Source organism: Sciurus vulgaris, assembly GCF_902686455.1.
Source record: "Sciurus vulgaris genome assembly, chromosome: 10".
Taxonomy (NCBI): domain Eukaryota; kingdom Metazoa; phylum Chordata; class Mammalia; order Rodentia; family Sciuridae; genus Sciurus; species Sciurus vulgaris.
The window spans coordinates 138,906,199-138,933,707 of NC_136470.1; the positions used below are offsets into that span (position 1 = coordinate 138,906,199).

General features: G+C 46.9%; 1 protein-coding gene and 1 pseudogene across 2 annotated transcripts in view; both read left to right on the plus strand.

The window, feature by feature from the left end:
• The window catches only part of PLCH1 (phospholipase C eta 1), a 169,490-nt gene that overhangs the window by 49,044 nt on the left and 92,937 nt on the right, over window positions 1–27,509 (plus strand). The gene's annotated exons all lie outside the window — the stretch shown is intronic.
• Window positions 24,022–24,992, plus strand: LOC306670999 (small ribosomal subunit protein RACK1-like; annotated as a pseudogene). Its single transcript has one exon. The product of its transcript is annotated as a small ribosomal subunit protein RACK1-like (transcript).

Here is a 27,509-nt window from a genome sequence, read left to right on the forward strand (position 1 = left end):
GAGCCTCACCACGGGCCTCCACCCTTTTCTTTCCCTGCAGCTCTCTGTGTGCCTTTTTCCCCTCTCCGGTCTCCTAACTTGGCTGCTTTGTTGATCTGCAAAGAAAATGCAGTTTCCGGTTACTTGTGTCTTTGGATCTGTCTGAGATGCCCTGAATTTGGAAGAAAGAGGTTGGGAAATGGGCCTTGGCTGGATGGTGCTGTCCCCAGGAATGTCCCCGGGAGAGTGCTGTTGCATGAAGCAGTCGAGGGTCTCTGTCCTGCGACAGCTGAAGTGCATGCAGGCATTGTCTGCAGCACAGACGTGTGGCTTTCTGGAGGGAGAGCTCATTCACGTTCCTTGGTGACGCTTGGGTCCGAAATGCACGAACGTCCTCCGAGCCAGGGTTTTGCATCCTCACCTGTTGAACAGGCGAAGCAACCACGCAGGCCCCCCATGGTGTGGGGTCTGCACACACTTGGGCCCTTCCCTGAGAGGAGGGCGGTGGTTTGACGGCTGCGTCAGCTTTTGTTCTGGAGATGCGGCCTCTGGTTAGATCACGCCACTGAGGCTCACCTGCACCCCAGGGCCGGGGAAGTGGCCTTCCTCGTTGGTGAAGGGAGTGTCCAGATTTGTGGGCATGTTTTAAACCCCCGCTGGTATGGATGGGACTGCCCCCTGCACTCCGTTGCCTCCCTGAGCTACTGACCAGAAACCAGCCCAGCAAAACAGTCGGCGTGCCCTGGGCAGGTGATGGCCACGGTCACCTCCTCAGAGCTGTCGGGGTGCAGAGGGTGTGAGCGGGGACGGTGGGCCAGGGTGAGGATGTGACGCTGGGATGTGGATGTGGAGGGGACCGTGTGCGCGGGGCTGCCATGCGGAGGGTGGCTCCCCACGCAGTCCTGGTGTCCCAGGGAGGTGGCCGGCCTTCTGGTGTTTGGAGGAGTGGCAGGATGGATAGGAGCCTGTCCCTGGAAAGTCGGGGTCCGGAGGAGTTGGCGCCTGGAGTTGGAGGTGCAGTTTCACAGACGTTTTAAAGACAAACGTCTTCAAAGGATCTGAGCCTGAGAACGAGGGCGTGGAATGGCTGCTGGGAGGGGCGTTCGTGCCTCTTGGTGTGGGTGTCCCCACGGGGCTGCTGGAGTGTGCTCAGGACGTGGACGCGGACCAGAGCAGAGCAACCTGAGAACCCAGTGGGAGCTGCAAGGTCAGTGCTGACCCAGTGCTGGACGCCACATGTCACTTTTGTCACTCTGCTGGGGTCATGTGGACTGTCTGAGATGGAGGAGGAGACTCTTCAGAGACGGGTGTCAGGAGCCCAAGCTGGCGTGACCCCTGGAGACTGACCACCTCAGGTGTCGTAAGTTCAGGCATACTTAACATAAAATCCACAAACGGCGCCTTACACAAGATACAAATTCACTTCCTAGTGTGAAATCCTCAGGGAGGAACTGAGGACTGGGGTGGCAGCCGTGTGCCCTTTCAGTTCTCAGGGTTTTAATGTCTTAGGACTTTGGTGATTATTAAGCAGTGTGGTGTAGGGGAAAGGACTAGCTTCTAGGAAGCCTCGTGATTACAAGGTGGTTGCTGTACTTCTGTAAGGCCCCCCAAAAAGGAAACCCCAACTCTGTCCCATGGATGGATGGCAACCCCAATCAACCGCAGGAGGCGTCACTTGATGCAAACCGCAAGAGGTGTTTATTCCAGCGCGCTGGGACCCAACTCCAGGAGTCGAGTCCCTAGCAGAAAATCTTGTAGGTTTATAAAGGCAGAAACCACACATCGGGAGGGGTCACACATGAAAGGGGGAAAAGGGGGAACAAAGCTGCCAGGAAATTTGAAAGGGGTCTGGGTTTGCTGACAACATGTTTCACAATGTTTTACAACAGGCTGTAGATTCTGGTCAATAGTTTCTGGTAATCCTACTGTTTGAGCACTATCTGGCTATCAGGCTCAATTTACTCTTTTACTCTCTGTTTGGGAACAGAGAACAGCTTTAAGGGCTTTGTTCCCATTACTGGGAGGGAAACCTTAGGGAGTTGAGATAAAACAGACAGCTTAAAAAAATGTCCATTCTTTCATTTCCCCATTTTCTTTTCTGGTAAGTTCTAATCATGGAACTTCTGTCTCTATATACTCTTCTCCAAAGCTATTTCCTTGGCGGAGGGACTGGTATTGTTGCCTAAGCATTAGTACCTGTACAGCACTTACTCTTTCCCTGATGAAGGTGACTAGGTGATTTCAGGCAGGCAAGAGCCGAGGGGGCAGGCCACCAATTAGCAGCCCCTTGTTTGCAGTCCTTGATAAACAGTCCTTGATAAAGGCAGGTAAATTTGGTAATCAATGGGCTCCGGAGATCCTTGACATTCCATTCTTCCAGGGGCAGTCTCCAACTTCCAGAGGCAGATGATTTTATGGCCATTTCCTCGATTTGACCCGATCCTCTATTTCTACACTAACTACCTGTTCCCAATTCTGGCTTCATTCCCCCCTCTAATCTCAGGAACTCCATGCTGCTGGGGAAGGAGGTCGATGACCGCTCTAGCTTCTTCGAGCTGGAAGTGGGTGGCGTGGGGCAAGCAGCTTGGAGTTCCTTTTCTAAAAATCGGGTCAATCAAGGGGTCCCAGGAAGAAGCCTGGTTGGGGAAGAGCAGGTTGTAAAGTCATCTGGGGGCGGCTGCTTCTATGATAGAAGAACAAAAAGATATGAGTACTGAAATGAGATTAGCACAAAGTAAATGTTGCAGCATCTGAAACATGCCACTGAGTATCATGAAAATGGCAGAAATTAATCTCTCACCAGGAGGTGGAAGAACTGAGAAATTGTTCCCATAACTAGGCCTAGCAAAGGCTGGAGAGAACAAGGCCTTTATTTGGGGACTTTAACATTGTCATAGATGTCCCCAGAAAATATAGTTAAGCTACTTAATGTCATCTGATTTTGTAAAATATCCCTTTATTGGTATAACCTGTGTTTACTAGAGATCTCTATACTTCTGTTACTTAGGAATAGATAATCATACTAGCAAACATAGATTAAGTCTACCTGTGTAGCTTAGGAAGGTCTTAAACTGACTAAAAACTTCTGACTCTGGCAGTTTCTCTTGATAGTTATCAGGCACATTTGCTGAAGAATCTTTCTTTCATTTGTAGCTTCCAGCCTTTATTCTAGTGGGCTAATACAAGTGTACATCTTAAGTTACATTTAATTATTATTTCCTTTAAATGCCCAAGAATGGCTATATTTTGGTTTTAACTGTTTTGCTGGGTATCTATGATCAAGTTGGTCAAATTGACCTGGTTTCTGTCTTGTTAAAGAGTCAGCTGAGTTCCCACAGGGGTCACTCGTACAGAACTTAAGAGCGGCTCCTTAGCTCCACCAGTGACTTTGATTAGGCAGGGTCTCTTGATGAGGTGACTTCCTTTAGAAACATCAAGGGATGTTTCCCCTTTTCCATGACCCTCCTCTGCAGCAGATGCACTGGATAATTTTTCATCCTCTAGTCTCAACAATCTCCTTGATCAGGAGGTTGTGTGACCCAGAGTTGCAACGCTCCTTAGAGAAGTTCTCTTACTCCCTGGGTTCAGGCTAACGTTGAGGGCAAGACCCAAATATGGACTTTTCTTGACCTCTGTATTTAACTCCAATTTCTAAGTTTGATCTTAATTATCCAGCAAGCCAGTCTCACCAGTCATAAATTAAGAGTAATGGGCTTTAACTTTAATGTCCATAACTTTACAGTTATTTACCCTTTTATCTAACTGAAGTCTGCATTAGTACTGGAAGTTACCACTATCTATTCTATAGGTGATGGCTTATTATCACAAGTTACCTAGGTTGTTTGTTCTTAGAGCAGCTACTTCTGCAAAACATTAACAGGTAACAGTTTTACAAAATGAAATTAGCAAGAGTAAAAATATATTCAGCTTGTATAATAGCTATCTTGAATTTTGATTGAGAACTACATTCTATCCCCTATTTGAGATCACAGTACTTTTACAACAAGAACCAATCTTTTGACTATAACTTTAAATAAGCTGAAGTCTGGCTTATTTTGGAGCTATTCTACACACAGTGAGGTGGGAGGCAGAGCCTTATCTCAGGTAAGGCGTGGCTCTTTACAGATCTTAAGTGTTCTAATTCTGATGTTGATCTTTGCTTCTTTTCCTTAAATACCATTAAGTAGTTTACATATACTGTTTCCTGAGTCTATAAAAACTTTATAATTAACACAATTTAACATAGTATCTAAAGCATGAATCAAAGAAAGGCTGAGAGAGCTTTTAACTTTCCTTTTGTGTGATTAAGTGGCAAAATGTTTTCATGTTTCTTTCATATTTCACAATATTAACCTTTAAACAAATCAGACTCTAATGTTTAGAAATACATTTACACTTGAAATTCTTTATCTCAGTGTAAAAAGTAACAAATTTTACACATACCCTATTGATAGCAGGGCCTATAATAGAACATTAAATGATAGAAATAAATCCCCAATAAAATTTACTCTTTATAAGTTTAAGATTACCATTACAGACAAGTTTAATCTGGACGATAGCAGAGCTTAATAAATTCCTTGCTTTAAAAACTTGTGGTCCTGAAAAATATGAACACATTTAATATACAACTAGTGACCATTTCACAAATACCTTGACACTTTTATCTTACCAAATTGAGTTTTTAAAGAGAAACGTATACTCTGTAACAAAGTACAATACTCTATAATAGTTGTTTAACCATAATTGTATACGCCCCAATTTTTAAGACTAATTGTTCTAAAGAATAAACTTAATAGACACAAAGTTAAGAGTAAATTAGTGTTTCAAATCCTTGTCATTTTACCATGTCATTCTACCATATAGATTAAACTTTGGTTTATATCAGAACGTTAGTATTTCACCTTAGGAAAAACCTTCAATAGTGTTAGCTGTCTCACATACATATAACCAACTTAGTTACACACAAACTTGTTGAAACTTGCCCTTTACTTACACAGACTTTCTTAGCTCTTACTTAGACCCTCATGTATTTCATCACACAAGCACTTTCTTACCCAGAAACATTTCCTTTTTCCTTTTACTAAATATATTTCCATACCCAGAACCTTTTATTTTCTCTTTCCTATTCGTTGTCCCCTTTTTGTTCACATTCTGAAACAACTCTTATGAAATTTCTGAATTTAGATAAATTACTCTATTTTAATAAGATTAAATATTCTGTTGTTTATAGTACTCTAATTGAAACACAGTTGAAACTTTTGGGACCCTTTGTATATAGAATTGCACTTGTTAGGACATAACTCTTAGTAACCTTGTTTTTAGTTTAGTGATGACACAAAGCAAGTTTAAACCCTTTTATTTACCAACCTATGAAAACACCAATAATGTTTAAGTATGATACCCCATGGAATTTAAGGAGTTAAAAGTACTCGATGTTATTTAACAATTAGCATTTTAACTTTGTAAATTAATCAGATGTCTCTACAAATACATTAGAGTAATCCCATACATGTTAACTCTAATTCACTTATTCTGTAAAAAACCAAGATATCAGACAAGTGTCCTGAACAGTATTTGCTGTCTCTTCCCTGTTGAAGAAAAGTCCTAGAAACAATTGATATTAGACATTTTATTAACATCAATATTTTATTAGCTTGACCACCTAGAGACTTGCAAGTTATTTTCAAAGACATTTTACTCTTATTAGTTTACCCAATTTGAACCTCTTTTAAATCACGTGAATTAAAAGTATTTGGATCCATTTTTAAATTTTAATTTTAGGAGCGCTCAGTTCTGATACAGACAAAACATGACATCAGACAGCACAACATACAAATAACACAAAATCAAGCCCTTGTAACTTTATAGGTGAATCTCCATTGCAGTGTAACAGATGTTCAAAAACTCTAGTTGAATAAAAAATAGAACTGATCAAAAAATCATGAGCTCAAAAAAACATATAATTAAAAATATAGCATTTACTTTGCTGGAGTTTTAAAGACTCTTTTTACCTTTTCTTTCCCTGGGTTTGAGACTGGTCTCCTACTGAGCCTTTAGGCTTCTTTTATTTATATTTCAATGTAAGCCTGGACTGAGATCTGGAAGGATCTAACAGGTTTTAACAGAAACTCTGTGTCTAAGGCATTTTAGCCATCTCATCCGGACAGGTTGGATGTTAAAATTATGAGACCTTATTTTTCATTACTTTTGAGACTGAAGCTACTTTGCTAAGTTACCCTTCAGGGCTGTCGGGAGGGGGAATCCAGAGAAGGAACCTTTGGGGTCCACCCGAGAGTAGCCCGGTCCGAGAACCCCCCAGTTGTTCCAACCCTTCCTCCACCTTGTCCACCACAAACACACAACAGAACCAGATACAGACGGGCACCAATCTCTGATCCACCAATTGAACCCCATCAGCGCCCTTACCGACGGAGACTACCAGGCGTCCCTGGCTCTCCTTCCACCCTTAGGGCGTCCCCCAGGGCTGCAACCTGTGGCCCCCCAGGCACGTCTGCCGGCCACTGTTCGGCCACTCTCACGAGTCACCGAACGGCTGCCACCGAAACCGAAAGCGCGTTCACAGAACCAGACCAACTAACAAAACACAAGACAAAGACAGACAACTTCGGGGTACCCCTTCTTACCTCCAAGGTCGACTCCGCGGATGAGGGGGGGCCATCTTATCCCGGGCGAGCCCCCAAATGTAAGGCCCCCCAAAAAGGAAACCCCAACTCTGTCCCATGGATGGATGGCAACCCCAATCAACCGCAGGAGGCGTCACTTGATGCAAACCGCAAGAGGTGTTTATTCCAGCGCGCTGGGACCCAACTCCAGGAGTCGAGTCCCTAGCAGAAAATCTTGTAGGTTTATAAAGGCAGAAACCACACATCGGGAGGGGTCACACATGAAAGGGGGAAAAGGGGGAACAAAGCTGCCAGGAAATTTGAAAGGGGTCTGGGTTTGCTGACAACATGTTTCACAATGTTTTACAACAGGCTGTAGATTCTGGTCAATAGTTTCTGGTAATCCTACTGTTTGAGCACTATCTGGCTATCAGGCTCAATTTACTCTTTTACTCTCTGTTTGGGAACAGAGAACAGCTTTAAGGGCTTTGTTCCCATTACTGGGAGGGAAACCTTAGGGAGTTGAGATAAAATAGACAGCTTAAAAAAATGTCCATTCTTTCACTTCCAGCCATCAAATCTGCATTTAGATAACAGGAAAGGGCGTGGACACAAGAGTGCGCTTTGCAATATGTACTTGTATTACTTTACATTGACCAGAATTTGGTCACATAATTATGTGCAAAGGATGCTGGGAAAGTTTTCAAGCTAGGCATATGGTCTCTGCGCTTGTAAGGAATAAGCGAAATGGAACTTGGGTAAGCAAGGAAGAGCGCCTGTCACAGGTAAACAGCACCTTGCGTTCTTTTACTTCTCATGAAGAACATGGATTACTAAACCTACCTTTGTTATTAGTAACACACAGAACTGGAAAATGTGAGTTTCTGATCACTTGTCTATTATTTTTAAGAAAACATACAATAAAATAAAAATGAAACAAATATTTTGTCCTATGAAATGATTTCTAGGATCCCCTAGCTTGAGGACTGTTTTCCCAGGAGAATTAATTTTCCTCTAATGACCATAGAAATTGAAATTCTGTGGATGAAGTTCCGAGTTATAGCCAAGTGCCTGCCGCTGTCTGAAGTTTGGCGAGAGAGTATGTGTGTATCCTGTTTGGTATTTGCTGTCTGAGTTAGCCAGTTACCATGGCAGTTTCTGCTTCCTAAGGCCTTATCTCCTTGAAGCAGAGAAAGAAATCTTTGGTCTTCTACATTTATTTCTAATTCCCTACTTAACTAAAAAGCCCACAAACAAATTTGATGTCTGGGAGACATGAGTGAAAAGGCAGAATTCTCCAAAATTAGCATGGAAGGCAGAATTTATTTAGAGGAACCTGTTAGCTTAATCCCAGGGATAAAAAGGGCTTTAGATCAGTGATCCTAAGACCATATTCTCATGAAATGAGACTCGGTGAACTCGAGTCAGGTCAGGTAGCTGCAACTGGGCGAATGGGTCTCCCCAGTCCCTCGATGCACACCGTGGAAACCGGATCTGGTAGATCTACATTCCCATTCGGTTTTCTTAAATTTCTCGTAAAGGAAGCCAACAACATCAATAGGGGAAACCCAAACAGCTGATGATAGCTGGCTGATGGCTTTGCTGGTACTTTGGCCTGATGTCTGCTGTGAGATTTGAGGGTGCTAAGTACTCAAGAGTCCCTTAGGGTCTGGGTGTGTCTCACACAGAATGCTGTGGTCTGTCCTCTGCCCCTCTGTGAACTGGTAGTTCATCCTGGCTTTCGGTGGGGGTTCCTGTGACCCCTCATTGGGAAAGCCAGCATCTCTGGGTGCCACAGGACTCTGCTGTTGAAGGTCATTTGGCATAGGAGGCTTGAGGGCGTGTTTATTTGTACTTTTGTCTCTTTGTAGAAAATGGTGAATTAGTCAGGGTCCTCCACAGCAGCAGAGCCAATGGGGGATGTACAACCAATTCTTTATAAGGAACCGTTCTTTTATATATATCTATATCTATATATTTTTTTTAAGTTGTCGATGGACTTTTTTTTTTTTTAATTAATTTATTTACAGGTGGTGCTGAGAATCGAACTCAGTCCCTCGTACGTGCTGGGTGAGCGCTCTACCGCTGAGCCACGCCCCAGCACTGTAATGAACCTTTCTGTGTGAAATGAGATTGATTACAAGGAGCTGGCTCATGTGATAATGGAGGCTGAGGAGACCCAGACTCTTCCCTCTGTAGCCTGGGGACCAAAAGGCCAGCGCTGTAAATTTCAGTCCAAGCTGGACATCCTGAGAAGCGGGTGGGCTGCTGGTGTAAGTCCTAGGCTGAGGCTGGGGAGGACCAGAGTCTCAGTCCCAGCAGCCGGGTGGTTTAGCCTCCTGCTCCTTCCTGGCCTTGAGAGGACTGGATGGTGGACTTCCACATCGGGGAGGGACACTGGCTTCCCTCAGTCAGCTAGCTGGCCCCTCACAGAGCTCCACAGGCAGTGCATGGCCAGGTGCGGGGTGTCCCCCCCCCAACATTAACCACCATGTGTGGCCCTGGGCCTCTCTCCACAAGGCCGTGGTGGGGCATGCGGCAGAGTCCCCACCTGTCCCCAGTGCTTTCTTTTGTCTTTAGTGGTACCAGAGACTGCAGGGATTTTTAACCTCAAGTGAGGCTGGGCCTTGGGAAGTACTCAGAGCGTGGATGCTAGAACCTTCCAGGACTCTGGCTGTGCCATCTTGGGACTGGCGGCCTCATCTGTGCCCTGGTGCCTCCTGCTGCGAGGCAGGCCTCCTAGGGGTTTGCCACGCGCTGCCAGCAGGAGCTGCGGGTCCGTCAGAGCTGATGAATTCAAGTTCTGTGTCACCATGTCAGCACCGGCACTGCTGGGCCTGGGACAGTCACCCTTGACCCATTTCTTAGGACACCAGCCTTCAGCAGCTGGTGAGAAAATTCATGTTTTTATTAAGGTTTTTGACAGATTCAACAATATTAATTTCTGGCTTTGTGTGTAATAAATTCTCTGCCAGAAAAGCAGTTAGGATCCTTGTCCTTACTACAGGTTTCACTTGGCAGGATCCAAGCGCCCTCAACTTGAGTTGTGACAAGGACCTTCTCCACCCCCAAATTTTGACACAAAGTAAGATCACCCATTAGGGGAGATTTGGGTTTGTCATAGAGAAATACAAGACAGTGTGACAATTGCAACTGGTGTTGAAGGAAAAACATCCATAGAAGCAGGTTATAAGAAATATTTGAATTGCCCAGATTTTTAATTAACCAAGGTTGAAAGTGGGTTTGAGACATGTGTCCCTGGGGCGCGCCAGCCCTCAACAGCACCTTGCTCTCTACCTGTCCTTAGTGCACTTCATGCTCTGTTCTATTTCGAAGTGTAGAGAGCCCATACTGTAAAGGGTTGAGAAAGACTTTGTGGAGTTAGCAGAGCACCTGCCAGCCAGGTGCTGAGAGCAGACCTGGAGCCCGGCTGCTGAGCTGCGGAGGCAGGGCCTTCTCATACGGGTACTGCTAATGATGGCAACTCGTTGGTGACTTCATCCGAGTCCTAATGACCTAATTACATGATCACGGAGATCTGGGACTGAAATGTAATAGCTCACTGATGCTGGGGCGAGAGAGTGAACTCTCGTGTAACGTTTAGAGATGTTACGGAAAGCGTGCCCTTTGGGTGAGCAGTGGCCATCAGCTGAGATCATGCCAGTGGGCAGGTTGTGCATTAGCAGCAGACCCTTCCCTGGGACCCCAGGCTGCTGAATTACCACAAAAACTCCTGATTCCATCTCACTCTGCTCTGCTTTCAGCCAGGGTGTTATTTGTGAAGACCATTACCTAATCAGGGACTGCTGACCCTTCTGTGGCTCTGAGGAGGTCCAGACTGTTATTAAAACCTCTCTCTCTCCCTCTCCCCCATTTTAACTTTTTATTCCATCCTGCCATTTTATTACTCAGACATCTTAGATACTGAGTCGTCTCAAGGGACTCGAGGGTGATCAGACTTCACAGCACAGGCTGTCCTTGCTGCCAGACGATGATGTCTACGACTCTCCCTGTCATTTGCTCTGTGGTCCTTCTCTGCAGTCCACCCTTCTCTGCTTGGCATGCTTGGAGGTGGCCACCCACAGCTCCCTTACTTAGATGTCTTTCCTGCAAGTGGCCAGCAGAGAGAGACTAGTTTCTCACAGGTTCTGGGCAAAGTGAACCTGATGGGCCATGTGGAGGCCACATGGGTGGTAGGGGCTACGACAGCAGCTGCCATTTTGCAGGTTGGGAGCATCCAAAGTGTTCCTGGATAAAAGCACAGTGCCTTTTTCCACTTTCTGTTGCTGTAACAAAATAGCTGAAGCTGAGTGATTATTAAGAAAAAAGGTTTGTTTAGCTCGTCATTTTAGCAGCTGAAAGTACAAGGTGGGCAGCCCCATCCATTTGGCCTCTGGTGAGGGCCTCATGGTAGGTTGGTATCACAGTGTCAGAGTGTGTTGTGGATGAGATCTCACATGAGACGGGAAGTGGGGGAGAGGGCAGGGCCTGTCTTTCTCATGAACAACCTACTGTCCTGCAAGTCCCTTTTGTGGACAGCACTCTCAGAGGCCCAGCCACCTGTCATGTAAAGGTTCCACCACCTCCGTGCCTTCTCCATGCTGGGTGGACAGCACTCAGGGAATGCTCAGCTCTTCAACCTTGACGGTTCTCCCTGCACCTCACACCCTGTCCTGGCCACTCCTGCCTCCCCTGCCCAGGCACTGTGATCTCAGGTGTCTTCCAGTGGACAGGGGCCCGTGTCTTCCATATGAAGACAGTGATTGCTATCCACGTGGTTTACTTTGGGAAGCAAAATGCAGCAAGAACTGACCTTCCAACCACATGGTGTATCCTGTGGATTTTATTCATTCATTCATCTGTTTAATATTACTGATTGTTTAGACTTTAACAATGATGTAAATAGAGATGTATGGGATGTAATTATATGTAGCTTGCGGTCTAATTTGCTTTCGGGGGACGTGGTGTTTACCTATTTAAGATGCACGTAGGTGCTGGTCCAGGACTGTGATCCTTTATTATGGACGTTCCCCTCAGTCTGCTCCAGTGTTAGGGCAGGAATCAGACCCTTTCATCATTTGCCTGTGCAGATGCCTCCGATTTATTCAGAAGCTTTGCTCTTTCTAGTTAGTAGTTACTAAGGAGGAAAACAGGCCCATCGGAGAACTAGCACTCCTCCAACAGCGGTGTTGCGTGACATGTGAACTCGATGCTAATTAAATAACAGGACGTAGTCTTCATGTAGCCTGGAAGTTTGGAGACTCCAAGGTCACGAACACGGCAGCTTGCCCAAGCAATTTCTAGAGTTGGAGGTTGCTCAAAGTTCAAGTCTTCACAAGTCAACATTCGGATGCAGAGAGAAAAATGAGAAACCCCATTGCCCAAATCCAACACGAAGCCACAGCTGGCTGCTTCAGGAGAAAGCAGGAGCGCTGTTCGCAAAGCCGGCTATTCTGCATGTGCAAAGCGTGTGTAGCAACATCTGAGCCTGGCCCCTCTCTTCTGATAGCTTTTATTTGGCTGGTGGGAGGACTGGTACTGGATGGGGATGTGTGCATGGTTGAAAGTACCCAGCACTGTGTTTTTAAGGTTCAGAGGTGGGAACTGTCCCGGGGTTAAATCCCTAGAGCCTTTCTTGGGTTTGATGTGAGTGGAAGGCAGGACACCCAGAGACCTTTAGGTGCCTACTTGTTCAATATTTGAAACCACGTTCTGTTGCGGTGATGGAGGGTGAGTGCCTGAACTTGTGTTTTTAAAATTGAGTCCTTAAAAAGAAAAAAAGCACTCGGGAGCTGAGCCATGGTAACAGAGCGAAGTAACCGAGAAGAAAGCATTCCCGCCAACATGCCCTGGGGGGCGGCGCCGGAGCCCTCCCGTCTCCAGGGTCAGGCTTCAGCTGGGGCCTGTCAGTGCTCAGCTGTGGAGGCCCGTGCCCTCTGGCTGCCCTGAGAAGTGCTCTTGGAGATGTCGGGGGGCCTTTCATGAGAAGAGGGCATGCTAATCATTCCAGAAAAGTCCCTTTCAAAAGTCCGATTTGAATAGATCTTGAGACAGTGTTGTGTCTGCAGTGGGTGATTTAAAAGGTGACTTTTCCACTGAAAACACATGGAAGTAAGTTGGAGGTTCTTTTCCTGTAGTTTTGAAAATGTGCTATTGATACATGTTCACTGCGGCAGCATCATCCAGCCATCCTCCGGATTAACCAGAGGTCTACCTGTCCTTCCCTATGCAGAAGTGCAGACATTCATCAATATGATCTGCAGTCTGAAACAGAGGCAGTAAGAGGTGAGACTGCTTCCAAACACATCTTCCACTGCCCACGAGTGGAAGTGCTGTTGGTAGGTGATATTTTCCTGTTGGAAGGAAAGAATCGGAATATTGAAGCCACTCCTTATTGACAGTGACGTTTTGCTCCTGCTGAGGATTGTTTGCATCTTGTATTAGCACAGGACCAAACCTGTTTTTACGGTGCTGCTGCTCTATCTGAATTCACATGTGGCTTCCTCAGGTTATGCCTTTGCTTGATGTTGTGTCTGGGGACTGGCCAAAGTTGATGGAGTCCCTCCTCTCCTGGGACTGGCTGTCCTTCGGGGGAATGAAGGCATGTCCATTAGTCTAGTCAGTTTTACTTTTTAATACAATTTTCCCATTTGGGTGTATTTTATGATTTTTCAAACCATACCTGTAGCTGTTTTTTCAATACTAGGGATTAAACTCAGGGGCTGTACCACTGAGCTATATCCCTGGCTCATTTTTATTTTCATATTTTGAAGACAGGGCCTCATTAAATTGCTGAGGGTCTCATTAAGTTGCCCAGGCTGGCCTTGAACTTGCTGTTCTCATGCCGCAGCCTCCTGACTACCTGGGGACACAGGTGTGCACCACCGACTTCACCTCTGAAAGTCTTAGATGTTCATAGGGCTGGAGTGTGGGACATCACTGAACTTGAAGTTGCTCGTGTATACCATTTAAACGAAACTTAGCCAGATTGCCTCAGGCCGTCTGTTTTGTGAATGACTGCTTTGTAGTTGTGTTCAATTTCTAGTGCATCATGGATGGATAATTTTGTTGGCTACAATAGAAACCAATCACTAAAAAGAAAAGACCAAAACATAAAAAAAAAGTTCCAAAGTTTTATTACATCAGTTGGTGTAGAATTATCTCACCGGTGGTTATGAAAGCATCTGAATTCTCCATTCGTCTTTGCTTCCTTGTCTTTTCTTGGACCTGTTGCAACCAGTTTGCAGCCTGGCCCTGGTCCTGGGACTGCACTCGGACACACCAAATGGGATTGTTTAGTTGGACCTGAAAAAGTTAAATCATACCTAGAAGTTCCCAGTTAAAAAACTCCTTCAGATGGTCTCTTGGTTTAACTTGTACACTCGTGTTTTTTCTTGATAATAACAGACTTTGGTCGCATCTTCATCCTGTTCCCAGGAAGTCTTGTGGGGGAATCTTGATCAGAATGATTATCCAGGTTTCAGCAGAAGGATTGCTGTAGATGGGGAAGGAGTGACACAATTCTGAGATCTGAGGGAAATTGGGGTCTATGACAATGTTTTCTTTCCTCTTGAAGGAGATGCAGTGTAGGGATCCCTGGACCTGGGGCTTAGAGCTGCTGAGCCTCTGGTGGCCAGCAGTTGGGGACCCCCACCCCCGGAAGAAAGGGTGACGACTTGGGCTTTTACACGCATTGAACTGCTACAGAAACTCCCATCTTACTGCCTTCCAAACTTCTCGCCTTAGGGGATAAACAACGTTGTTTAAGCGATTGAACTTCATCTTTCTCTCATTCATAGCTAAATCATCAGTGTATGTGATGTTTTAATGATGAGCCCAGTTTTTAAGGGAACTCAGTAACTGGCTGGACAGTGAATGATCCATGTTCACCTAGGCGCTCCCCTAACCCTTGGCTTCCGTCGGGTGGGGCCCCTGGATTGAGCTGGAGAGCCTGCGAGAGCGCACCCGCTCCCCAGGGCTCCTGCTGCAGCGAGGGAAGCAGCGCAGGGAAGCAGCGCGGTCCTTGTAAAGGCTGCCTTTGTTCTGAGACTGGGCAGTTCTAACGCTGGGCTGTGGGGGACCATCAAGTCGGAGCCAGTCTTCTGGTACTGAGGACTGAACCCGGCCTCGCGCGCCAGGCCGTACTGGGCACCGAGCTGCCACCTCTGCCCGAGCCTCTTGCGCGTTGGAGGCGAGAGCCCCGCGCACCCTGGATCCTCTGGACAGGCTGAGGGTTGGACTCCAGGAGGCGCAGGAAGCCCGACGGGGGGACAGCACGTCCTGCTTTTCCTCCCGAGCAGAGCATGCTGTTCCAGCCTTGGGGTTTGCTGAAGTGCTAGGAGGGAGAAGATGGCCCTGCAGGGCTTGAGGAGTGCTGCACCTGGTACAAAAAGGCGTCCCTGGGCACCGGGACTGGGGTGCAAGGCCAGGTGGGGAGCGGGGCGGGAGGGCGCGGTCCAGTCCTGCTGGCGGCGTCTCCAGGGGGGCTGAGGGTCTAAAACACACAAATAAAGGGCATTTCAAGAGCCCGCCCCTATGCCCACGCTCACCTCCTGGCTTGCCTCCCTCCCCTCCCTCCTCTCCGCCTCTTGCCTCCTTCCCTCCTTCTCTCCTTTCTTCTCTTCCTTTCCTTTTCCGCCTGCCTGTTAGCTGCCCACTCTCTTCTCTGGTGAACCGAGCGCAACAAAGCAGCGCTTTTCCAGCCCTCGGAGCGGAGCCGGCAGCTCCGGGCTCTGAGCGCAGCCACGTGGCGCACTAGCGCCTCCGCAAGCGGCCCGGGAGCCCTGCGCCGGCCCACTCCTCAGCCTCCCTTCCGGCTCGGGCCACTCGCCTGCTTAGTGCCTCGGTGGGGTCCCATCTGGACGTTTCCTGTAAGTGCGATCCTGCGGGACCAGGCCTTCGTCCTGCGCTGTCACGCGGCCGGTGTTCTATCTGCCCCTGCGAGGCCCGTGTGTGCACTACCTTCTTTGTATGCTGGATAGCTTCCCATTTTATGGGTACCCCGTATTTTAATGCCCCTGTCAGTTGGTGGGTGTTTGAGTGCCTTCCACCTTTCTGCCACCACAAGCCCACCAAGCAGGTGTTAGCCTCACACCTGGGAAGGAAGTTCAGAGAGGTCCAGTAACTTGCTCAAGATCCAGTGCCGTGGCCCCGGCTGTCGCCCGGAGCTACCTTTCCCACAGAACCTTTCAACTGCACGCACAAGTACGCAGAGCAGTGGAGGAGCCGCGATTCAGGAAGCACCTCACAGAGGCAGGGCCTCTCCCACCTGCTTCCGGTCCCCCTTTCTTTCTGGCACGAAGTTTGCTTTGGAGGAGGGGCTGGTCAGCCTCTGCATGCTCCTGGCCTTGCTCACCCAGGCAGCAGTTTTCTCCACCTGCTTTGGAGCCTAGAGTCACCTCTCTGCCCAGTTCAGCAACCAGCCCCTCTCCCTTTATGGTCCTGGGGACCTGCAGCCCCTGGCTCAGCGTTCAAACCCTGTACCCAGGCAGGGAGTGGTGCTGCCCTTGGCCTTGGCCTTGGGATTGGGGTCAGCGTCTTCCCAGCCATGCCTTGGCTATTCTCATTCCTAGTTCTGTGGTCAGGGAGTTGGGGCAACCGAGCCCATGGCACCTCCACTCAGGGCCTGGTGTACCCAACATACCTCCGGTGCCGAGGGGCCCTGGCTGACTCTTGGATTTACTGTTCAGCCCCTCATAAGCATTCTGTTCTGAGTTGTTTTGATTTCCAGAAATTAGTATAACTGTTTTTGTAAGGACATATGAAATTATTTTAAAGTGAGTTAACTTGATATGGAAAAGCAAGTTTTCCTGCCACCCAGGGAGGTAAGCAGTAGGGACCCTGCATTTGGCTTAGTTGTCGATACTGTCAGGATAACTCAGAGGAATTTGGAGACAACACGGATTTCAGCCTATGAGCCCCTCAGTGTGTATTTAACTTAAGTTAAAAAAATTATGGTGGAGTCATGGCTATGATCTATCCTTTGATTTATTCATCATCTTTTTATTGAGTGTTTATTTCCTGCTAGATATTGGTAGGTATGGGGGATATAGCAATAACAGTGGCTAAGGAGTCTTACCCTCATGGGATTTGCATTCCAGTGGAAAGAAGGACATAGTAAAAATAAATAAGAGCGTGTGTGCATTTGCTGTGTGTGTGTGTGTATATATATATATTTATGAAGATAATATATGATAGTATTTTATATGTGCATATCTCTATATATGTAAAGTGCTAGGTAATGAGTGCTGAGAGAGAAAAAGTAGCAGTGAGCCAAGCATGGTGGAGCACGCCTGTAATCCCAGCAGCTCGTGAGGCTGAGACAGAAGGATCAAGAGTTCAAAGCCAGCCTCAGCAACAGTGAGGCGCTGAGAAACACAGTGAGACCCTGTCTCTAAATAGAATACAAAATAGGGCTGGGGATGCAGCTCAGTGGTCAAGTGCCCCTGAGTTTAATCCCTGGTCTCATTGATGTGTGTAAGGCAGTGCACAAAGCCAAATAGAATTCAGACGTTTAACACGTGTGGTTCCTGCCCCTCCCTCTTTGGTGTGAATAGTGGAATCCTGAGCAAAAGAGGAGAAGTTAACAGTTCTAACACTCAGGGAGGGGAAGGAGTGTTTCATGGGGACCATTGGCCTCATGGGTAGCATAAAAGTGTTTTTGCTTTTCTAGGAAAAGCATGTGTGTTGTCTTAAGTGGAATAAGAGCATAGAGGTCAATGTGGGCATCTGGCAATTTGAAAATGAGCTTTTTATTAATACCAAAAATTCAAATGGGGATTACTTCCTTAATGTGATTGCCTCGCCCATTCTTGGTATTACTACTATAGACCTATTGCACCCCATCCTCTAGTTTGCTAATAGAAGATTTCCCTAAATCGGAATGTAACTGATCAAAACCTCGCCTGGTTGCATATGTAGTGTGGTGGTAGAGTATGTGCTTAGCATGCTCGTGGCCCTGGATCCCCAGTACCAAAAAACTGAATCAAAATGAAACCCCAAACAAGACAAAACACAAAGACTATACCAGCAGAAAAGAAGAAGATTCCCATACAGAGACAAGCATCAAAATATCAGGAATTTCTTTTTTTCAAGATGTTCAAGTTCTTAAAAATCTTTTATGATCATTTTAAAGGGCCTACATGCACATGACTTTATAGAGACACAACTGAATTGATTCAGGCCCAGTAATTCCAAAATATAGAATAAGAAGCAGAAAATTGTATTTTTAAAAACTGCATTTGGACTGGGAAATACTTAATCCCCAAAGATAAACTGCTTTACAGCCGATTTCCTCATGGATATGCTGATAGTTTTAGAAGGTAACAGATACTTGATTTGATTTCCATGAGTAATTCTAAATTCTGGATTAAAGCATAGCAGTTGACATACAGGAGACAGGACACTTTGCTGGGAGAGGGATCTAGGGGCAGTGTGTGCCCAGGTGAGTTGGAGAAGGGTCCTTTGTGCCAGAGGATCTGTGGGCTGGATGTGTGGGTTTTCCACTTGTAGTTTTGGGCGGCTGCAGCCCTTGGGAACAGTTCTTTTCAGATACAGTAATTATCCATGGCTGGGATGGCCCTATCAAGCCATGTCTGCCTCTGTCAGAGCTGATGGCCGCTGTGACAGCAGTTGAAACCGCCCTGGGTGAGTCAAATGGCTGGTGGCGTAGCTCAAAGCCTCGGCTCCCCGACTTCCAAGACCTGGAGGAAGGACGCTGTCAGAAGTGTGGTTTTGGTTAAACCATCCTTGTTGATCACATTGATGTCTCCAAGGTGAGCCCCTCTGGTTCCGATCACCCAGGATGGGCTCGAAAGTGGCCAGCAGAGGCAATAGTTTCCTGGATGCCTGCAGCTGCTGCTGCATTATGCACCAGAAGTTTCCCCAGTGTTAGCATAACACCACTTCACACAGAGCAGGTGGTCCCTGAGGCTTCGAGATGTGGACCTACTTATTGCTCTGAACTTTCAGACCTGGACTGTGGGGTGTAATGGCTTGTATCTGGAATGGTGCTGCTTGGAGGTGGTGGAAACTGTCGGGGGGCTAGTTGGAAGAGGGCTCTGGAGATCCTTTGTCCTGCTGCCTGGCCTCCATGAGGTGACAGCTCTGCTCCCCCATGCACGCCCTTCATGACACTCTCTCCCCACAGGCCCCAAATGACCATGGATTGAAACCTCTGAAAACATGAGCCCCAAATAAACCTTTCCTCCTTTAAGTTCTTTTTCTCCAGTATTTTGTCACAGGGACAGAAAGCCTACTGACACATGGAGATCAACCCTGATGTTTCAATTCCCCTTGTTTGGTGAGGAAAAGATCTTTGATTACAGCACTCACCAGAAACTGGAGAGCTGAATCAGGTGCAGAAATTCAAAACAGCTGCAGACTGGGGCATCCCTGTCCCGTGACTAGACTTCTGGGACAGTGTTCTGTGTTCGTTCCTGTACCTAATGTAGCTTGGGGCAGGGAGAGCAGGAGTCTAGGCAAGGCCCATGCATCGCCTGGGCTTTGACTTCTGCTGCCTCAACTGAAGGCTTGTGTTGAAACAGCATATCTTGAACTTGGCAGTGATTCTAGAATTATAGGGGTGGGAGGCTGAAACCATCTCTAGTATGCAAGGCTACCAGCCCACTTTTAAGGTGTATAATTTGTTGTTTGTTGAGCATCTCCTCCTAGTTGACTTATCCAAATTCAAAGAATTGCTTTCTATATTATGCATTCTGTGACTCTAAGTCAGGCAAAGGTGATGTGGGTGGTATGGACCAGTTCGATTTAAAAAATAAATTTGGTTCAGAATTTCAGGACTAGATAAATAAATTTTAGGAATAAGACAAAATTTTTCTTTAAAATTTTTGAAAATTTTTTTATAAGTGGTTTTTATAGGGAGTGATAAAAAATATTTTAAATTCTAAAAACTTGCTTAATCATATTAAAGCATTCTAGTTTTTGTCTTTAAAAAACTAGAATGTCAGGTCTCCTTTTTAGTTCTTATGCCACATAGACAAATAACATATTAGTATTTGTTTCTGGTCAACTTTTGCATTGCTGCAACCAAAATACCTGACAAGAACAACTTAGATGGGGAAATGTGTATTTGGGGCTCATAACTTGAGAAGTCTCAGTCCATAGATGGTTGACTCCATTGCTCTGGGCCCATGGTGAGGCAGCATATCGTGGGGGAAGGGAACAGTGGAGCACAAAAGCAGCTCAGCTCACAGTGGGGTCAGAAAGCACACAGAGAGAGAGGAATAAGTAGGGGCTTCAGGAAGAACAATCATTCCAGGGCACACCCCAGTGACCCACCCTGTCCAGCCACCTTACACCTGCTTACAGTTACCCCAAAGTATCATGGGCTGATTAGGTTACACCTGTCATGAGTTAATCATTATATCTTTGAATAGTCCTGCACCAAACAGGAGTTTTGGGGGGATATCTCACATCCAAATGGTAACATTCTGTCCCTGCCTCCCATCATATCCATCTCACAATGCAAAATGCTTTTAGTCCATTTCTAAGGGTGCCCTAGTCTTAGTTTCAGCATTACCCAAAGTTCAAATCCAAAGTCTAATCTGAGACTCAAGGCAAACTTTTTGCAGGGAGCCCCTCTAAAAATCAAAAGCAAATTAGAAAACCTAATATATAGTGGCACAGAGCAAACATTCCCATTCCAAAAGGGAAGAATAAGGATACAGAAAGAAGGGATGGGACCAAAACAAGACCAAAACTCAGTTGGGCAAACAGATGTCTTAATTCCATGTATAGCATCTAGGACACATGGCTGTGAAGGACTTGAGTAGCCCTGCCTCTTTGGCCTTGCTGGTTGCAGTGTTCATGGGCCTGGTTTTCATTGCAACCAATAGTTTTTTTTTTGTAGTCAGTCCCCATTATTGGCATCTCTTAATTCCTGGGGTCTTAATTCCAACTTCAGCTTCACCTTCAGAGTTTCATGCACCACCCTCTTGGGCTTCCATCAGGAACTCCAACCCTGCTACACTTCATCTGGTCTCCCAGACTCTCCTTTGAAACTTTTACGGAAGCTTCCAGGACCCCTTAACTCCAGCATCCTGCATTCCTGCAGAATCAGCATCATATGGATGACAACGAGGTCTGCTGCCTGCTTGTGCAGTTTCTGGGTCCCCTACAATCAAGATTGTCATGGCCTCCGAGTTCCTGCTCAGCTCAGCATGGTGAAATACCTTCCTAAGCCCCCCGTGTGAGCAGCTGCTCTCGCTCTCATGATGTGTTCTCAAAAGAATTTTCTCTTCTGTATCCTGGAGACTGCAGTGGGTTTGGTCTTGCAAATTCCCGAGATCTCCTGAAGACATTTTTTCCTATTGTCTCAGTGCAAAGTACTTGATATCTCTTTAGGGACTATAATCTCTTCAACAGGACATCCTTGGCCCTAGGTTTTCATGCACTTTTATGGCCAAACTGCAAGTTTTAAAAATCTTTTAATTTTGTTTTCTGCTCCAATTTCTCACAGTAAACCTGACTAAAAGCTGCCCACAATCTCCACACCACAGACCAAATGTTGTGTTGCCTTGGAATTTCCTCAGCGAGATTAACTAGTCCATCACTTTAAAATTCTCTCTTATACAAAGTATCAGGACATGGGCAACATGTAGCTATGTTCTTTGCCAGAATATTACATTAGCGTTCTCTAGTCCTAGTCCCAACAAAGTCTTCGATTCCCAATGAAATCTCACGGGTGTGATTCGCATTCTTACTGGCATTGGGATCTTCACAGCTCCTACCAGAATCATCCATGCAGCTCTGCTTATAACACTGTAAAGCTTTTCCAGAGTGCATCTCTAAACTTTCCAAAATTCCCATTGCAAGTCAGCTCCAAAGTCTTCTGAACCATGTGGTCACAATTGTCATAGCAATTACCCCACTCTTGGTACAAATTTCTGTTTTAGCTTCGCTATGACCAAAACATTTGACGAGAACAACTTCGAGGAGAGGAAGTTTCTGGGGTTCTTGGTTTCAGAGGTATCAGCTGCCTACAGTTACCACCCAGTCAGTCCATTTAAACTAGCATGGACCAATTAGGTTACAGCTCTCATAATCTGATCATTTCACCTCTGAATATTCCTGCGTCAACAGGAACTTTCAGGGGACAACTCATATCCAAACCATAACAGTAGGTTTATAAAGTAAAACAACTTTTTTTTTTTAAATTTAAGACATATTGCTTGTTTTTTGGAGAAAAAAAGAATGGCAAGGTATGAAGTGAATAAAGAAGATTATGATTCATCTGTAACCTGTAATCCAGAGAGAACAGTTGCTGGATTTTGGGGTAAAGCCTCTGGCCTTCATTTTCTTCCCATGATATATGCAAATAGTGCAGAAGCAGTGTTGGGCCTCACCTTCGTGTGATTCACTGCAGTGCTGGACTCAGGAGAAAGGAAGTGTAGCCAGGTGATGTCAGAGGCGGGGATGAGTCACTGGAAGGCTGGAGGGTCTTCATGCTGACTCCTCCTGGTGGAACGAGGGAGCTCACCAACAGCTTCACCTGCTGCAGGAGATTTCCCCTGGGCCGGGACTTCGATTCGGGAAGACAGTTTGGATGAGTTTCCCAAACATCTGGGACCTCTCTGCATTCTGATTGGCTAACAAAACATTCTCGAATGGCATTCTTTCCTGTTAGCAGAAGAGATGCCTTGGTTACCTTTTAAGCCAGTAGTTGCTGTCTTATACCATTTTTATTGCTCCTTTGTCAAATCTTAGTTTAAATGCTGAAATTCACTGTTCCTGAGATAGATCAGTCCCCACCCCAACGTTTATTCATAAAATACTCTGAATTCTCTTCAAGGGTCACTGACTAGGTCTCCTTCAGACCTGTTCACTGGGTGCCACAAGTTCATTGACCTGGTGAGCAGAAACGGCAGAGTCCCTCCATGGCCAGGCACAGGTCCAGGCCAGGAGTTGTGGGAGAGGAAGACATTTCTGTCCTGACAGAGCAGCTGTCACACGGGCAGCTCATGGTCCTTTCAGACTGGATGGCCAGGACCTGCCCTTGAAATCCCTTCTTACACCTGAATATCAAGAGGAGCAGGACCTTCCACCTCCCAGGAGGAACTCTGCCAAGGGAGGGGACAGCCAGTGCAGAGCGTGCTTGTGGAGCCTCGTGCCCAGTGAGACCGAGGGGGGAAGGCCAGGCTGGAGACCTGCAGCCCCCTGCGAGGAGTTGGTTAATTCCATTTCCAGTGGGTGCCGCTGGACAGTGTGGAAAGCCCAGTTGACCTTTGAGAAATAACCCCTTGGCTCCGAGGGGGTGACACATTGGAGGGGAGGTGGGGTGCATGGGCTGGGACTTGGTGAGGAGTCAAGACCGTGTGAAGGACAGAGAGGCAGCGCTGGCGACCTCTTGGCTGGGCTTCAGCAGCTCGGGCCTCCGGAGCTCCTCCTGAGTGAGACACACGGGCCGGAAGAGCAGCTTCAGGCTTGATGTCAGGTCTAACATCCTGGACCCCCCGGCGCTGTCACCCATCAGTCCTGTGCCCTGCAGAACTGAAGGCAGAATGGGGTGGACTGACATCTGGAGTCTCCTGCCTGCGGGTGAAGTCCATGCCCCGGGCAGGACACCTTGCTCAGGTGAGGAGGAACTCAAGCTCCTTCAGCTTTCGGGAGCAGCTTTACAGTCCTGCCCAGAGTTCCTCAGTGCCCCAGGTTGGGTCAACACTTGGGCTCCGGTGTGGTCTGGGCTCTGATGTCCTTCAGAGAAAAGCAGAGACACCTGTGTCTGTTGAGCGTGCAATGTGTGTGGAGCATCGACCAGGATGCTTTTTACATGCCACCTCATTTAATCTTCATAATCCTCCCTTTTAACACACGAAGGGACTGGCTCAGAGAGAACTGGGCAGACCGCGTGGCCGTGTCACTGACCTGTGCTCCCAGGACCTGGATCCAGTTCTTTGGAGCCTTTTTTTTCCCCCCACTTTGTCATGTTTGAAACTGGTGAAGTTATAGAGAAGTGGAAATATTTTCTTTTGGTTGCTCTTGCAAATTATGTGCATTTCTTAAGTGAACATAACATCTCCCTTATACTGTATACGTTCAACTAAAACTGTCAAAGCAACATTTGCTTATGACAAAGATAAGAAAATTCCTTGATTACATTTAAGTTTTAAGGTGGGAGTTAAAGTACCCTCATTTCTTCTTCATTCAGTACCATTGCTATTAGAAAATTCTGGAAAATTTCCAAGCCTATTATAGGAAAGAAAAATACTGCTTTCCTACCAGGTGTAGTGACACACACCTATAATCATGACTACTTGGGAGGCTGAGGCAAGAGGATCACAGGTTCGAGGCCAGCCTGGATAATCTAGTGATACACTGTCTCAAAATAAAATAAAGAAAAAGGCCGTGGTGTTGTCTCTCTGAGCTATCTGGTGCCATCCTCGTCGCTGTGGCAACATCTGCACCTGCTGCTGCTATGACTGAACAGATGACCCTCTGTGGCTCCTCAAGGGCCACAACGGCTGGGTAACCCAGATCGCTACCACTCCGCAGTTCCCGGACATGATACTGTCTGCCTCTTGAGATAAGACCATCATTATGTGGAAGCTGACCAGAGATGAGACCAACTTTGGCATCCCGCAGCGTACTCTGCAGGGTCACTCCCACTTTGTTAGTAATGTGGTCATCTCTTCAGATGGCCGGTTTGCCCTTTCAGGCTCCTGGGATGAAACCCTGCATCTCTGGGATCTGACAGTGGGTACCACCACAAGACGATTTGTAGGCCATACTAAGCAAGTGCTGAGTGTTGCCTTTCCTTCTGACAACCGGCATATTGTCTCTGGATCCTGAGATAAAACCATGAAGTTGTGGAATACTCTGGGTGTATGCAAGTACGCTGTCCAGGATGAGAGTCACAGAGTGGGTGTCTTGTGTCTGCACCTCGCCCAATAGCAGCAACCCTATTATTGTCTCCTGTGGCTGGGATAAGCTAGGCAATGTGTGGAATTTGGCTAATTGCAAACTGAAGACCAACCACATTGGCCACACCGGCTATCTGAACACCCTGACTGTCTCTCCAGATGGATCCCTCCGTGCTTCTGGAGGCAAGGATGGCCATGCTATGGGATCTCAATGAAGGCGAGCACCTTCGTACACTCGATGGTGGGGACCTCATCAATACCCTGTGCTTCAGTCCCAACCGCTGCGGGCTCTGTGCTGCCACAGGCCCCAGCATCAAGATCTGCGACTTGGAGGGCCAGATCATCGTAGACAAACTGAAGCAAGAAGCTATCAGTACCAGCAGCAGGGAGAACCACCCCAATGCACCTCTCTGGCCTGGCCTGCTGATGGCCAGACTCTGCTGGCTACACCGACAACCTGGTGTGAGTATGCCAGGTGACCATTGGCACTCCCTAGAAGTTTTATGAGAGCTTCAGAAATAAATTAAACAAAAAAAGAAATTAAAAGAGAAAGAAGGTCTGCGGTGTAGCTCAGTGGTGGAGTGTGTGGCTAGCAAGCGTGAGCCCCTGGGCTGCAGAAAGGAAAAGCAGAAGATTCCTCACTTATCGCAGATTCATGGCTGAGACCCACATGTCTGGGGCAGTTCAGCGGGACAGATACACACCGACTGATTTAGTGGAAGCTTTTTGTGACAAGGACCTTCAGAATCGAAAGCCCGGAGAGGAGCCTGCCTCTGCTCAGGGACCCTCGAGCTGATGTGATGGACAGAGGGCGTGACCTGAGGCTGATGGACAGGGAGAGCTTAGCAAGCCTGTTCAGGGTCTTCTTGAGGTCTCTGTGTCTTCGAGGATAGGGGCGTTCCCTTCCTCTGGGGACAGGGAAGGTACCTCTGGAATAAAGTCTTGCGGAGGAGGCTCTGGTAATTCACCTGGGCCTGCTGGCTGGAGAAGGCAGAAGAGCTCAGAAAGGCCCCCTTGCCTCTGCTGATCCCTCACATGCCTACCACTGTGTTTTGGGGCACTGAGTCCTGAACCCCATCATTGTGTAGCATGTATTTGTCTGCACATTGAGCAACTCAAGTAGAATCGTGCTGTGTTGTTTTCAAACTTGTTTTGTTTGCTTAAAAACATAGATCTTTTTTCTTTTTGGGGGGACAAATTTAGATTTATGGCATTCCTTTTTTTTTTTTTAATACTAGGGATTGAACTCAGGGGCACTCGACCACTGAGTATCATCCCCAGCCCTATTTTGTATTTTATTTAGAGACAGGGTCTCCCTGAGTTGCTTAGGGCCTCACTTTGGCTGAGGCTGGATTTGAACTCGCGACCTGCCTGCCTCAGCCTCCTGAGCAGCTGGGTATGGTATTCCTTTTGATGACATCATAATACCTTATCCTATGACTAAGTCATAGTTTATTTAATTGAGACTTATGGACATCTAGACTCTTTACAGTTTCTGGTTAAACATCTATAGACAAGGTGGCAGTCAACAGCCATGTATCTGTTTGTCCATACTTTTCTCTATGTATGATTTTGCTTCGTTTTGTCAGTAGCTCTGCAGGATGAGTCCCTGGGTGTTGTGTTTGCAAGGTCAAAATGAGTTTTGTTTTAGATTTAGGTACATGTTGCCAGATGGATTCACATAATGTCACCCAGCTCTGTTTTATTACGAGCGCCCCAACTTCACCCACAATGACTTTCTCCAAGTGGTGCTGGGCTCAGCCCAGGGCCTTGCACGCGCCAGCCAGGGCTCCACCTCTGGGCCTTATTCCAGCCAAACAGTGGCTTTTTTTTAACATTGAACTTTTTTTTATAGCAGACAAAGTATTATTTTTCTCTGATTCGTGTCTTTGGCCATAAGTGAAGCTCAGCGTTTTCTTCTGTACTTTTCTTGGTCACTTGTGTGGTCGGCTGCATGTCCTTTTGCCTGGGTTTGGGTCGTTTAGTTCTTTTTCTTGTTGACTTGCAGGAACCCTTCATGTCATGTATGTTAATCTTTCGTTAGGCAGTTTGCAAATACTCGTTGCTTGTCTGGAATTTTGTTTATGGACTGCTGAGCTGCTTCCCTGTCAACTCACCATCCTCTTCCACTAGCACCTCTTCCTCACCTGCATTAGAGGATAGTAGGAATCTTTGCTCTGGAAGGTTCTAGAACAGACTTGCTTGTGTGTGTTCAAGTATGTACACAGTGTACACTCCAGTGGCTGAAACGTGTGCCCAGTGTTCCACTGGCCGGTTCTGTCTTGTGAGTCTCTCTCCTGGTGATCTGTGCCTGACCTCCTGAGCTTTCGAGGTGGCTGCCCATGTACCCCCCACCCCAAGTCTTTCCTGCCCCCCACCCCAAGTCTTTCCTGTCCCTCTCTGGACTCCTCCCTAACCTCCTCCTGTCCTCCATGACATGTCCCCTTCCCTTGCCCGTCCTCTCATCCTTCCATACTTTCCTTGAGAGACCCCTCCAATGACAGGGTGACCTTGGACATGTCCAGCCCTGCGTGTCCTTGCTAGGTGCTCAGGCATGTGGCTGGGGAAGCAGGTGGGTGTCCACATGCACGCACATGCTTTGGTGTGTGTAATTACTTCTGAATCCAGAGACTCCAGAAATCTTGTGTGCTGGCCCTTCATTTCCTCTGTGATTGGCTAAGTGGAGAATTTGGCGCACATCTGCCTGATTACGTATGCATGCTTTGCATGGAAGAAGTTTTCAGTGTTTTTTTCCTTTCTCCCATTTTTAGATTCTCTGCTGTTTTTTTAAAAATGACTGTAAGACCTATGGTTACTGATTTGGGAACACAGCCCACTCAAAAGGCCACCCAGGCGGTGACGTGTACGCGGGCGTTCAGTGATGTTTATGGGTCCTGTGTTTTTTTTTAAAGGAAGCTTAGGACACCAGGAGAAAGGTCTGGATGAGGACAAATGGTTTCTGAAAAGCCAGCCTGGCGGGGGGCACGTTGCTCCCCCCGCAGAGCAGGCAGAGGGTCTGTTTTGAACG